This window comes from Jaculus jaculus, chromosome 1 (genome assembly GCF_020740685.1).
Source record: "Jaculus jaculus isolate mJacJac1 chromosome 1, mJacJac1.mat.Y.cur, whole genome shotgun sequence".
NCBI classification, from domain to species: domain Eukaryota; kingdom Metazoa; phylum Chordata; class Mammalia; order Rodentia; family Dipodidae; genus Jaculus; species Jaculus jaculus.
Window position 1 is genome coordinate 290,917,004 of NC_059102.1, and position 13,905 is coordinate 290,930,908.

General features: G+C 43.3%; 1 non-coding gene across 1 annotated transcript; it reads left to right on the forward strand.

The window, feature by feature from the left end:
- Positions 1-2,062: 2,062 nt before the first annotated feature.
- On the forward strand, positions 2,063-2,169 carry LOC123458249. Its single transcript, XR_006635545.1, has one exon. It is a non-coding gene; the product is annotated as a U6 spliceosomal RNA (small nuclear RNA).
- The last annotated feature ends 11,736 nt before the right edge of the window (positions 2,170-13,905 follow it).

The following is a 13,905-nucleotide window of genomic DNA, read 5'->3' on the forward strand; positions in this document are numbered from 1 at the left end:
GGACTTGACCTAGTAATAATGCTATTAACTCTGCTCTTAGCAAATAAGTAAGAAATGACGAAGGGAGCCAGAGTTCAAGTGTCTGGGAAAACCTCTGTCAGCAAGATAATGGAGTGCGCTTGTCCTACTTTTCTGCATTAATACTGAACCTACAAACATTTTTAAGCCTGCTTTACACAGACAAGACTTTGCACCATCACCAAAGCTCTTCCACCAGATGAGCACATTCATAAAGGTGAAGCAAGCCAGGCGTGGTGGCGCATACCTTTTATCCCAACACTCAGGAGGCAGAGGTAGGAGGATGTCCATGAGTTCGAAGCCACCCTGAGACTACATAGTGAATTCCAGGTCAGCCTGAGCTACAGTGAGACCCTACCTCAAAAAAACTAACTAAATAAATAAATAAAGGTGAACCAAGGTCATGGCTGGGGAATGTAGCTCAGGTGAGTACTTGCTTAGCATGTGTGAACCCTTCTACCCCCAGCACTGCATAAAACATACCAAGTTTGAGGCCAGCTTTAGCCATAGTAGGCCCCATCTTCAAGTACAATTTTAAAAAAAGATTGTTTTTTTGTTTTCCCCACGTAATAAATACTTCACTCCTTTTGTAAAACTGCAATGTTCACTGTATAAGACAAGCATTTTCAGAGGTGGTCACTAGCTTTTTATTTTCTAAATAAGTTTCAATCTAAATGAATACATACAGTGCTATTTTGTTTTGTGGGTATGGCCTTTAAGAAAAGGACATAAGAAAAGTCCTAAAATAGGAGATTTTCAGTTTCTGTTCCTATTCTGAGGCCACTTTTCAGGCTATGTCTGTGAAAACATGATGACTCATCAGGATTGTCACCAAGGCCGTATGCTGGAGTGCGTGTACACAGCCGGTAGCCATCCCACAAAGAAATGCTCTCCAAGAACCCTCTGCTGTCTCCAGGGAATGAACAGCTCAGGCTAGTTCTTTTTAGTCCAGGTCAACCTGAAATTCACTATGTAGTCCCAGGCTGGCCTCATACTCACAGCCATCCTCCTACCGTGGCCTCCTGGTGCTGGGATTAAAGGTGTGCACCAACACACCTGGCTTAAGGCTAATTCTTTATTAATAGAGTTGCCAAGCCTTCTAGTCCATTCTAACAAGCACGCCTACAGAAGATCTCAAATCCTTGGTGATCTTGGGTGTTCCTCCTTCTCAGGTAAAGACAATACCTGCTTTTATCCTGTCCCTGCATAGGTAGAGCTGTGTTAGGTACAGTTCGGTCACCAGACCACTGCAGATGTGACACAGTGTTGCAGGTTTGTGAACACAGGAGTCAAATGGGGAAAATTCATACATATAATAAAGTTACTAACTGTCCTCTTGGAGAATTTGAAGGCTTACCCTTCATTGTGTGATAATGACTTTCTTTTTCTTTTTGGGGGGATTTTATTTATTTATTTGAGAGATTGGGAGATAGAGAGACAGAGGAAGAGGCAAATACAGAGAGAGAATGGGTGTACCAGGGCCTCTAGCCATTGCAAAGGAACTCCAGATGCATGTGCCACCTTATTCATCTGTTTTATATGGGTTCCAGGGAATTGAACCTGGGTCCTTAGGCTTTGCAGACAAGCTCCTTAACTGCTAAGCCATCTCCCCAGCCATATTTTGTGATAATGACTTTCTTAAGCTTTGGTGTTCAAATGTCACTCCAGTTTTTTTTTAATATTTTTTATTTATTTATTTTATTTGAGAGACAGAGAGAGAGAGAATGGGCATTCCAGGCCTTCAGCCTCTGTAAACAAACTCCAGATGCATGCACCTTCTTGTGTAACTGGTTTACATGGGTCCTGGGGAATTGAAGCTGGGTCCTTTGGCTTTGCAGGCAAGTGCCTTAACCACTAAGCCATCTCTCCAGACCTCATTCCAGTTTTTATGTGGGTGTTTGGCTGGTTGTGGGAGGTAGGAAAGGAACAAATTTTCCTGAGTCTTCACATCCAAAAGTCTGGGAACTGTGGTTTAAAGCCATTTCCACAAGGCTGGGAAACTTATTTTCATAAATCCTTCCAACAGTACAAGCATTCACACTCTTTGCTCACTTTGGCAGCACATCTACGAAAGTTGGAACAGTACAGAGAAGATTAGCATGGCTCCTGCGCAAGGATGACATGTGAGCTCATGAAGCTTTCCATATTAAAAAAAAAAAAAAAAAAAAGGGTTCACAATCTCATAACACATGTGATCATCAGGAAGAGACCTCACCAGAGTGCACAACTATGTATCTGTGATCAGTCCTCAATCCTCCTCTGCTGTGTGCTTAATCTTTAGTAATAATGCTCCTTCCCCTACTGCTTCTGTGTTGTTGTGATACTAAATCATGCTGAAGGTCTTTTGTTAAAAGATAAGGACTGCCAGGTGTGGGGGCGCACACCTTTAAAATCCCAGCACTTGGGAGACAGAGGTAGGAGGATCCTTGTGAGTTCGAGGCTACCCTGAGACTACATAGTGAATTTCAGGTCAGCCTGGGCTAGAGTGAGACCCTACCTTGAAAAACCAAAACAAAACAAAAGATAAGGAAAACACCACTTGAATTATGATCCTAATGAATATAAACTGGTATTCTGCTGCTCTCTTAGTGAGGTTTTATTTTTTAATTATATTGTGTTTTTTGAGAGAGAGGGGGAGGAGAATGGGTGCACCAGGGCCTCCAGCCACTGCAAATGAACTTCAGACACATGTGCCACCTTGTGCAGCTGGTTTAAGTGGACCTTGGGGAATCAAACCTGGGTCCTTCGGCTTTGCAGGCAAGCACTTTAATCGCTAAGCCATTTCTCCAGCCTGTAGTGAGGTTTTAGAAAGAACTTTCAAAACACTACAGCTGATGGGCGAAGACTGATCCTTTCCGAAAGATGAACCATAGTGACAGGATTGAAATGAGGATGAACCAAAATTATGTTTTATCAAATGATTGTCTTAGAGGAAGTTGTGAGAGGAAGCAGATCAGCCCCATCCTAAGCAGTGGTGAAAAAAACAGATGGTTGTGTTGAGAAATGCTTGATGAAGCCAAGAAGCAGTCACAAACATTTCCAGGTCCTGGAAACCAAAATTGTACTTCGTATGTATAAAACCTGAGGAAGACTTCTAGTTATAGCTCTCTCTCTCTCTCTCTCTCTCTCTCTCTCTCTCTCTCTCTCTCTCTCTCTCCCTCTTTTAGTTTTATGAGATAGGGTCTTACTCTCTAGCCCTAGGCTAACCTGGAATTCACTATGTAGTCTTAGAGTGGCCTTAAACTCATATCAATCCTCCCACATTTGCCTCCTGAGTGCTGGGATTGAAGGTGTGAGCCACCACAACTGGCTTTGTTTCTTTTTTAAAAGTATTTTTATTTAATAATTGTTTGTGTGTGATTGTGTGTGCATGAGAGAGAGAGACTATCATACTATGGGAGCACCAGACCTCTTGCCACTGTAAATAAACTTAAAATGAATGCAAAATTTTGTGCATCTTACTTAAATGGGCACTGGGTAATCAAACCTTAGTCTTCAGGCTTCACAGACAAGCACCTTAACTTCTAAGCTATCTCTCCAGCCCCTAAATTTATTTTCTGTTCAGATAATGATTGTTTTGAAGCCCACTATTTTGAAGTAAAAATAGAAAGGAAGGGAAGGGCAGTTAGAACAAAGAAATTGTTGCAGTCAGGTTCACATTGCTGACAGAAAACACCCAACCAAGAGCAGCTTTTGGGGAAAATAAAGAGTTTATTTTGGCTTACAGACTCAAGGAAACACTCCATGATGGCAAATGACAGCATGAGTATAGGGTGGACATCACCCCCTGGCTAACATAAGGTGGATAATAGCAACAAGAGAGTGTGCCCAACACTGGCATAGGGAAACTGCCTATAACACCCTGAAGCTCTCCACCAATGATACAGTCCTTCCAGGAGGCTTTAATTTCCAATTGCCATCAGCTGGGGAACCTAGCATCCAGAACACCTAAGTTTATGGGGGACACCTGAATCAAACCACCACATTCCGCCCCAGCCCCCATAAACTAATAACCATACAAGTTGTAAAATGCAATGCATTCATCCAACTCTAAAAGCCCCCATAGTTTTTATCCATTCCAACAATGGTCATACATCCCCATAGTCCAAGATCTTTTAACTGAGCCATAATACCAAAAAAAAAAAAAGAAAAAAAAACAGAATAAACATTCACACTGCAAAAGATGGCATTGGACATAGCAAAGAAATGTTTAGCCAATACAAGATTTAAAACAACCAGGACAAACATCAAACTCTGTAGCTTAAAGTCCAACAATTCTAATCAGTGACAAATCTCCAAGTCTGATAATTCTAACCAGCAAAAGTCTCTGGCATTTCAATTCCACCCCTCCAACTAGGCCACTCACAGTCCTGGAAAATTTCATCCAGTGCTGGCAGCTCTCCTTGTCAGCCATTTCATGGTCCCGGCATCTCCACTAGGTCTCCACTGCAACCCATGGTTCATTCTCATGATTCCATCGATCTCCATGCAGGCATCCAGCAAACACTGCCCATGGCCATTTCCAAAACACAAGACCACATTGCAAAATCAATGACCTTCTCTTTTCTGCATTTTTACACTCCACAATACCAGGTAGGGTGCCAATTTGTTAATCCAGACAGGGAATAAAGCAGACTTTGAAGAAAAGGACACTCCTTGAGCACTCAGACCCTTTCAAAAGAGTTTACATTCTTCCTGTTGCTCCTGTGCAGGTCAGCTGGCCCAATCTCAATGGTTGTAATCTCTCAATTTCAGCTGAACAGGCAGCAATTCCACCCAAAGATTTCATTTTTTCTGTGCCATATCCCTCTGCTTACACCAATCTGTTTTCTATGCAAAGCAACCCTGCACACCTTCTCAGGACGCAGGCATAACAGCAAATCTCTCACACAAACTGCTTCTAGCCCATTCCAGACAAAGCTCCTTTCCACCCTCATAAACCAAACCTCACAGTCCATAGTTCTTACTGCATTCAGGTCTTACAACTCTGACCAGAAGAATCCATCAAGCTGTACTTAACAGCACTGCAAGGTATTTCTTAGGCCAACATTTAAAATTCTTCCACATTCCTCTTGAAAATCAGCTTTAAAAGGCCAAAACCATATCTGACTGTGAGTTTGAGGTTATGTCTGAGCTACATGAGACCTTGCAACAAAAAATAACAACTCAATTTCTTTCTCTCATTTTCTTCATTACAATTATCTGATACGGTTTTCATTTGTTTATCTGTTTTCTGTTTATTTTGTGACTTTTTCCACTCAGTGCCATGTAAGAAACATGAGAGTAATGAATGAACAGATCTCTGCTCTCCCCATTGACCTCTGATCATAGATTCTTACTTTTACTAGAGTTCTAGTTTTCAAGTCCCGAAACCCACCCACTGGTCAGTTGCCACACAAGTCCTTAAACTCACATGAGTCAATTCAAGCTCACACATTTTCTTCCACATGCCATTTTTTTTAATTTTATTTATTTATTTATTTATTTGAGAGCGACAGACACAGAGAGAAAGACAGATAGAGGGAGAGAGAGAGAATGGGCACACCAGGGCCTCCAGCCTGCAAACGAACTCCAGAGCGTGCTCCCCCTTGTGCATCTGGCTAACGTGGGACCTGGGGAACCGAGCCTCGAACCGGGGTCCTTAGGCTTCACAGGCAAGCGCTTAACCGCTACGCCATCTCTCCAGCCCAACATGCCATTTTTTAAAATATAGTTTTTTATTATTTATTTACTTATCTGAGAGAGAAAGAGAGAGAATAGGCACTCCAGGGCCTCTAGCCACTGCATGTACCCCCTTGTTCATCCGGCTTACGTGGGTCCTTTGGCTTTGCAGGCCAACACCTTAACCACTAAGCCATCTCTCCAGCCCCCACAGGCCGTTCTTTATCTCACGATTCAGGAATTCGAGCCTGTTCGTCAATGTCATCCTACCACCAGGTGTACTAGTTGTTCTTGTGCATTTACATGGGTCTCTACCTAGACTTAGCTAGAGGATTTCATTTTATTTTCATTTGAGAGACAGTGTAAGGGGGGAGATGGGCACACCAGGGCCTCCCGCCACTGCACATAAACTCCAGACACATGTGCCACTTTGGGCATCTGGCTGTACATGAGTACTGGGGAATCGAACCTGGGTCTTCAGACTTTGCAAGCAAGTTTCTTTAACCACTAGGGCATCTCTCTAGTCCTCAAATGTGTTTTTTTAAATATTTTATTTTAGTTATTTATTTCCAAGGAGAGAAGGGGGAAGGAGGGAGAGAATGAGCACACCAGGGCTTCTAGTTGCTGCAAATAAAGTCCAGATGCATGCATCACGTTGTGTATCCGGCTTTATGTGGGTACTGGGGAATTGAACCCAGGTTGTTAGGCTTTACAAACACGTGCCTTAACTGCTGAACCATCTTCCCAGCTTCCTCAAGTGTGTTTTATCATCATCTAAAGGCTCTACTTCTAAAGTCCACTACTCTCAAAGCCTTCTGTGATCACCTTCAAATGAGAGCCCCTGATTACATGCCCTTTATTGGTTTATTCAAGGTGTACAAAATTACAATTTTCAAAGTGCTGATTTTAATTATTTTATGCTATAGGACATATACATTTATCCTCCCTAACTACATTGTGTATATTTCACTTTTTTGCATGCGTATGCGTGTGGTATGTGTGCACGTATATACTTGTTTGATTAAGAGTGGGTGCGGGTATGTGAGGGCACACATTCACATTTGTGCATGTGTGGAAGCCAGAGGTCAAGGTTGGGTGTCTTCCTCTATCATTCTCTCTCTCTCTCTCACTCTCTCTCTCTCACACACACACACACGCGCGCGCGCGCACGGGCGAGATAAACCTCTCAAGCCAAGTGCCACGGTTCACACTTTTAATCCCAACACCTTAGGGTCTCTCACTGAAGCTGAAGCTCACTGTTTCCGCTAGACAAACCAGCCAAACTGCAAGCTCAGAGGATCCTCCTAACCGCACCTCTCTGGTGCTGGGATTATGGGTACATGCCACCATACCTGGCATTTTATGTGGGTACCAAAGATCCAAACTCAGGTCCTCAAGCTTTACTCATGGACTCAACTAGACTCAGTCACTTAGAGGAGCTCCAGTAGAGCATCAGCACACAGGACTTACGAAGGAGGATAGGAGAAAGCTAGCTTTTTCTAGGCAGCTTCAGTTAGGGATTGAGGCTCAAAGAGAGAACCAGGAGATGCCACCCTACGTGCCATCTCACCCTAACACAGAAACGGAACTTGGCAGAAGTGGAATTCATCTGATGGAGACTAATCTACAGCGCCCCCTGCTGCCCAGTCTAGCAGGCTACCTAGACTGACAGCCCCGAGTGGGCTGGCCCAGGGATCCGCTCTCAATCTACCAGCCAATCTACCGACCTATAAAGGCTCCTGTCTTCTCCCTGCCGGGAACCCTGGGAATTCTGCCCTGCCCCACTCAGCTCAGCCCTGCTTCTCTGCTTAGCTGCCCGTACCTCTCTTCCTTGGGACACAGGATGCATGTGAAACTGGCACCTAGCCAGAGCTGGGTTAGGGAGAAGCACATAAAACTGTTTCTAGGTTTGGATGGTTTTTCTGCTTGTCTCTGCTTTATTGTCTGTGGCAACTTCTCTCTTTGATTACATGTTTGATTTTCTTCCAGTTTCTAAATCTACCATGAGCTGGTTCTTCCCATTTTCTACACAAGCTCCTAGATTCTATTTTCCATGTATTTGCAGCTTTACCCTAATTTCTCTCTCTCTCTCTCTCTCTCTCTCTCTCTCTCTCTCTCTCTTTGTTTTGTTTTCGAGGTAGGGTCTCACTCTAGCCCAGGCTGACCTGGAATTCACTATGGAGCCTCAGGATGGCCTCGGACTCACAGTGATCCTCCTACCTCTGCCTCCCTAATATTTTAGGCCTATGGATAGGGCTGGGATTAAAGGCGTGTGCCACAATATATATATATATATATGCACATACATACATATACATATACATTACATACACATACACACACACATATATATATATATGTATATATATGTGTATATATATATGTGTGTGTGTATATATATATATATATATATATATATATATATATATATATATATGTATGTATGTATGTTTGGAAGCAGAGAGAAGGAGGGAGAGAATGGGCATCCCAGGGCTTCTCAGCCCTGCAAAGGAACTCCAGACACATGTACCACTTTGCGTATCTGGCTTTACATAGGTGTTAGGGAATTGAATCCAGACCATCAAGGTTTGCAAGCAAGGTGCCTTTAACCTCTGAGCCATCTCCCCAGCTCTCCTTCTTATGTTTATCTGCTCTCACAGCCTGTGATTACTTCTCAGGACAGTCAATGTTTCCAAATACAGTTGCATCCCAACTATGACTGACATTGTGCAGTTTTGTTTGTTGTGACTATTCAGTAGCTGATTTTCACCGAATTCTAAATCTGTCTCCCTCTTTACCTCACTCATAGTTTATGCACCTTAACTGCTCTCTGCACCAAGCAAGCCAGTGAGCTCCCAAAGGGCAGATACGAACTCTTACTCACGTTTGAGTCCCTAAACCAGCACACTGCAGAGCACAATGTTTTAAGAACATTTTATCGAAGGCTTAAACACCTGTGGTACAGAGCACAGTCTGGAATCTTTAGTCTATCTATAGTTTAGCATGGGACATCAAAGTGCTGGGTCCAGGCTGGGGAGATGGCTCAGTGGTTAAAGTGTTTGCCTGTGAGGAGCTGGATTCCCTGTTTCCATTTCCACGGAGTTACCACAGGGTGGACGTTGCTCGCTCACGGGGCTGGCTACAGATGCTTCTTGTACCAAATGACAAAGGATCCCACATGCTTAAACCATCCTTGTCTTTCTTACCGATTGTCCATTTTCTCCTCAATAGGAAATAAGTAGGTGTATAATATTTTAGGTGATTTTTTCAGCCTAAATTATTCAAAACCGTGTGGTCTACTTTTATATTGTGCACTTAAGTAAAAAGACTCATTAGTGTGTTTGAGGTAAAGAAGAAAAGAGGTAAAATTTATCATAGCACCGAGAAGCATGCCAAACAAACCAGTGATTTAGAACAAAGGAACAAGGAACGAGAAGAGGATGCACTTCCAGAAGATAAGAATGAGATAAAGGGGACATCTTTCACTGAGCAGCCCACAAACTTAACTTAGGGCCCATTATATTTCATCTGATCTGGCTCCAAAGCCAGAGCGGAGCCAGCCAGGCTGTGCACATCATCAAGAAGGTCACGGGGTAAAGGCTCGAGAAGAGCAGTGGGAAAGAGGCGCCTCTGACCTGGGCGCTCACCTGGCCCTCCTGCTGCTTCTCTGTCACATGGCTGCATATTTCCATGCTTGCCTATTTTGGGTTTTCGTTCTTTTAAACTTTTTGTTTTATTTTTACTTATTTATTTGAAAGTGACAGACAGAGAAAGAAAGAGGCAGATAGAGTGAGACAGAGAATGGGTGCGCCAGGGCCTCCAACCACAGCAAACAAACTCCAGATGCGTGTGCCCCCTTGTGCATCTGGCTAATGTGGGTCCTGGGGAATCGAGCTTCGAACCAGGGTCCTTAGGCCTCACAGGCAAGCGCTTAGCAGCTAAGCCATCTCTCCAGCCCTTCTTTTTCTTTCTTTCTTTCTTTTTTTTTTTTCTGTTTTTTCGAGGTAGGGTCTCTCTCTGGCTCAAGCTGACCTGGAATTCACTATGTAGTCTCAGGGTGGCCTCGAACTCTCGGCGATCTTCCTACTTCTGCCTCCCGAGGGCTGGGATTAAAGGCGTGCGCCACCACGCCCGGCCCTTCTTTTTTTTTTTTGAGGTAGAGTCTCACTCTAGCCCAGCCTGACCTGGAATTCACTATGCAACCACAGGGCGGCCTTCAACTCATAGCAGTCCTCCTACCTCTGCCTCCTGAGTGCTGGGATTAAAGGCATGAGCCACCACGCCCAGCTCAGCTTTATTTTTAACTTTGCACTTTGTTATTTTTTAATCAGAATGTAACTATATTGCAATCCAGCCCGATAGTACATGCCTATAAACCTACCACTCTTGAGGCTGAGGCAAGAGGATTGCTCCGAGTTTGAGATTAGCCTAGGCTATGTAGAAAGACTCTGTCTCAAAAAAAACAATCATATTTGTAGTGTGTGCTGACTCAAATCAGCATTTTATTAGAAATTAGATGACATGTCATAATTCTGGAAGTACTGAATTTTATTAAAATCTTATCATAGCTTCATGATAGTCTCATAATCTTTCATAAAAATCTACTAATCTGAGTTGATTGAATATTAGTAGTTTAAACATAGGTATGGCTTCAGTTTTAATCTTGTAACCAGTTGTTTTGTGTAAGAGGAAAACTACTTTCCCAGAATTCACCTAAGCTTATTTTCTATTATGGTTTGATTTTTCTAGTTGATTCATCCTTAAGTCTATTCTTTTTTGGCTCATTCTCTCCCTGAATAATTTTTGCCTCATGCTCAAGTGAACAACTACAAATAATTTATCTTGGAATATTTTTTAAATTCTTGTGGTTCAAAAGATTTCAGTAGTAAGACTATTTTCATCTCTATGATATAATTTCTCATTGAAAACAGCATTATTCTCACAGTCCTGTAGACATATTTTCTTTAACTAAGTAAGTGAAAATTACTTGTGGGTTACCACAGCCATGCTTAGTTTTCTTTTCGTGAAAATTCACTTATACATTCAATATGCCTTAGGCAAATGTTTTTACATACTATTTATTCAGGGGGTATTCAAAAGGAAAGGATGATTCAGCACTTTTCCCTTCACTAACTCATAAACTACCTTGGGGATATGAAAGTACATCCATAAAACTATAAAACTAAAGCACTAATAATAATAATAATAATAATAATAATAGCAACAGCAGCAGTAACACATTCTTTATTTTTTATTTTTATTTATTTATTTATTGGAGACAGAGAGAGAAAGAGACAATGGGGGCATCAGGGCTTCTAGCCACTGCAAATGAACTCCAGACGTGTGCGCCACCATGTGCATCTGGCTTACATGGGACCTGGAGAATCAAACCAGGGTCCATAAGCTTTGCAGACATGCACCTTAACTGCTAAGCCATCTCTCCAACCCAGTAGTAACACATTCTTATGCTGCTGAGGGAAGTTAAATGCTACACTAACTTGTTTGGACTTAGTAATGTCCAAATAGCTCATAAAACATAATTTCTAGGTACATCTGTGAAGGTGTTTCTGGAATAGTTCATCATTTGAATCAATACATTGAGTGAAGAAATTTCATCCCCACACTGGTAAGGCACCAGGTACAACAAAAAGGAAAAGGAAGTGTGAATGGAATGGACTTTGTATTACTGAGCCAAACATCTATCTTCTGCTTTGAGACATCAAAGCTCCTGGTTCTCAGATTTTTGGATTGTGGGACTTGGATCAATAGCTTGCCAGTTCTTGAGCCATTCACTTTGGACTGGGAGGCACATACAGACTCCCCTGGTGCTCAAGCCATTGATATTGAACTGAATTGCTCCTTTGGGTTCTTCAAAAGGCAATGTGTGTGACATTCTGACTTCAACATCATGTAAACCAATTCCTTTAATAAATTTCCTATCATCCATCTATCTATCTATCCATTCATCCATCACCTATCTATCTATCTATCTATCTATTGAACTAATCTATCATCTATCTGTGGTGGTTTGAATATGAAATGTGCCATATCCCCATGTGCTTTGAATGCTAAGTCCCCAGCTGGTAACAACTTGGGAGATTGGTGGAGCGTTACTGGAAGAGGTATGTCACTGGGGGTGGTGACCTTGAAGTTCATTAGTCTAGCCCACTAGATGTTCAGAAATACCTCACTCCAACCACTTCCTTCTTATGATATGGAGATGTGACCCAGGCCTCCTACTCAGGCCTGCCATGCTTCCTCCCCCTACTCTGATGAACCTTTCCCCCAAACCGTAAACTGAAACAAACCCTTTTCGCATAAGCTGCTTTCAGTCAGGTGTTTTGTCCCAGCAACAAGAGAGTAACTGAAGCACTGTCTGCCTGTCTGTCTACTTATCTATACTGTGGTCCTGTTTCTGTAGAACCCTGATGGAGACATGAAGTTTTACTGCTTACAGTGGGCATTCTCATACTTGGTCCCACAGTGACCCTGTAATATGGATGCTATTCTCAATTATAAATAAGAGATAGTTAAATACAAGAACATTGCTATTAAAAAATAAATACAGGGCTGGAGAGAAGGCTTAGCAGTTAAGTGCTTGCCTGTGAAGCCTAAGGAACCTGGTTCGAGGCTCAGGACCCATGTAAGCCAGATTCCCCAGGACCCATGTAAGCCAGATGCACAAGGTGGCACATGCGCCTGGAATTCGTTTGCAGTGGCTGGGGGCCCTGGCATACCCATTCTCTCTCTCTCTTTCTCTGCCTCTTTCTTCCTCTGTCTGTCACTCCCAAATAAATGAATAAAAATAAACAAAAAATGTTAAATATAAAAAAAAAATAAATAAATAAAGGGCGGGAGAGAGGGCTTAACAGTTAAGGCATTCACCTGCAAAGCCAAAGGACTTCAGTTCAATTCCCCAGGACCCATGTAAGCCAAATGCAAAAGGGGGCACATGTGTCTGAAGTACATTTGCAGTGGCCCCAATGCACCTATTCTCTCTCTCCCTCTCTCCACCGCTCTCTCTCTCTCAAATAAATAAAATAAAGTTATAGCTGGGCATGGTGGCACATGCCTTTAATCCCAGTACTCGGGAGGCAGAGGTAGGAGGATCACTGTGAGTTTGAGGCCAGCCTGAGATGACATAGTGAATCCCAGGTCAACCTGGGCCAGAATAAGACTCTACCTCAAAAAAACAAAATAAATGAATAAATAAAGGTTATAAAAAAATAAATAGCTGGGCATGGTGGGGCACACCTTTAATCCCAGCACTCGGGAGGCAAAGGTAGGAGAATCACCATGAGCTTGAGGCCAGCCTGAGACTAGAATGAGTTCGAGGTGAGCCTGAGCTAGAGTGAAACCCTAACCTTAAAAATCCAAAAACAGGGCTGGAGAGATGGCTTAGCGGTTAAGCGCTTGCCTGTGAAGCCTAAGGACCCCGGTTTGAGGCTCGGTTCCCCAGGTCCCACGTTAGCCAGATGCACAAGGGGGCACACACGTCTGGAGTTCGTTTGTAGAGGCTGGAAGCCCTGGTGCGCCCATTCTCTCTCTCTCTCCCCCTATCTGTCTTTCTCTCTGTGTCTGTTGCTCTCAAATAAATAAATAAATAATTTTTTAAAAATCCAAAAATAAATAAATAAGACCATGATATTATTTAAATTTCCCTAGCCATAAATATACTTTGAAATTTATCTTCTTAGGGACTTCTGGTTAAGATGGCAGCGTAGGTACCACGCCAAAGCAGCCTAGGGGAAAAAAAAGACCAAAAAAACTCAGCAAAATACACACTTTTACTAAAAAGTGAGGTGTATAGGACACTGAAGCGGCAGCAGAGAAGTAGAAGAGTTCCAGAGCATCCAGAGCCTGCACAGGCGGGGAAAGCAGCTCTGGCAGCTCAGCCAACCGCCGCGGCCGCGGCGCAGCAGAAAGCCGCCAGGCTCCGCTGGAGCCGCAGGAAAAGCCAGGTGCGGGATTTTCCCCTCACACCGCGCTCTCCGCAACTCGGGAAACGTGAGGGGAGAGCGGCAGCGAGCAGCGGAGGAGCAGACCACAAGGTAGAAGAACGCTTGGAGCAGCAAGAGAACCGGAGCAGCTGCGGCTCCCTCCCCTCCCCCACCACCTGAGCCCAGCTCCGGCGAATAGAACAGCAGCCCAGGACCCGGCCACGCCAACAGCAGGACCCAAGCAGGAGCAGAGTTCGGCAGCAACATCAGCGGCTCCAGCACCGGT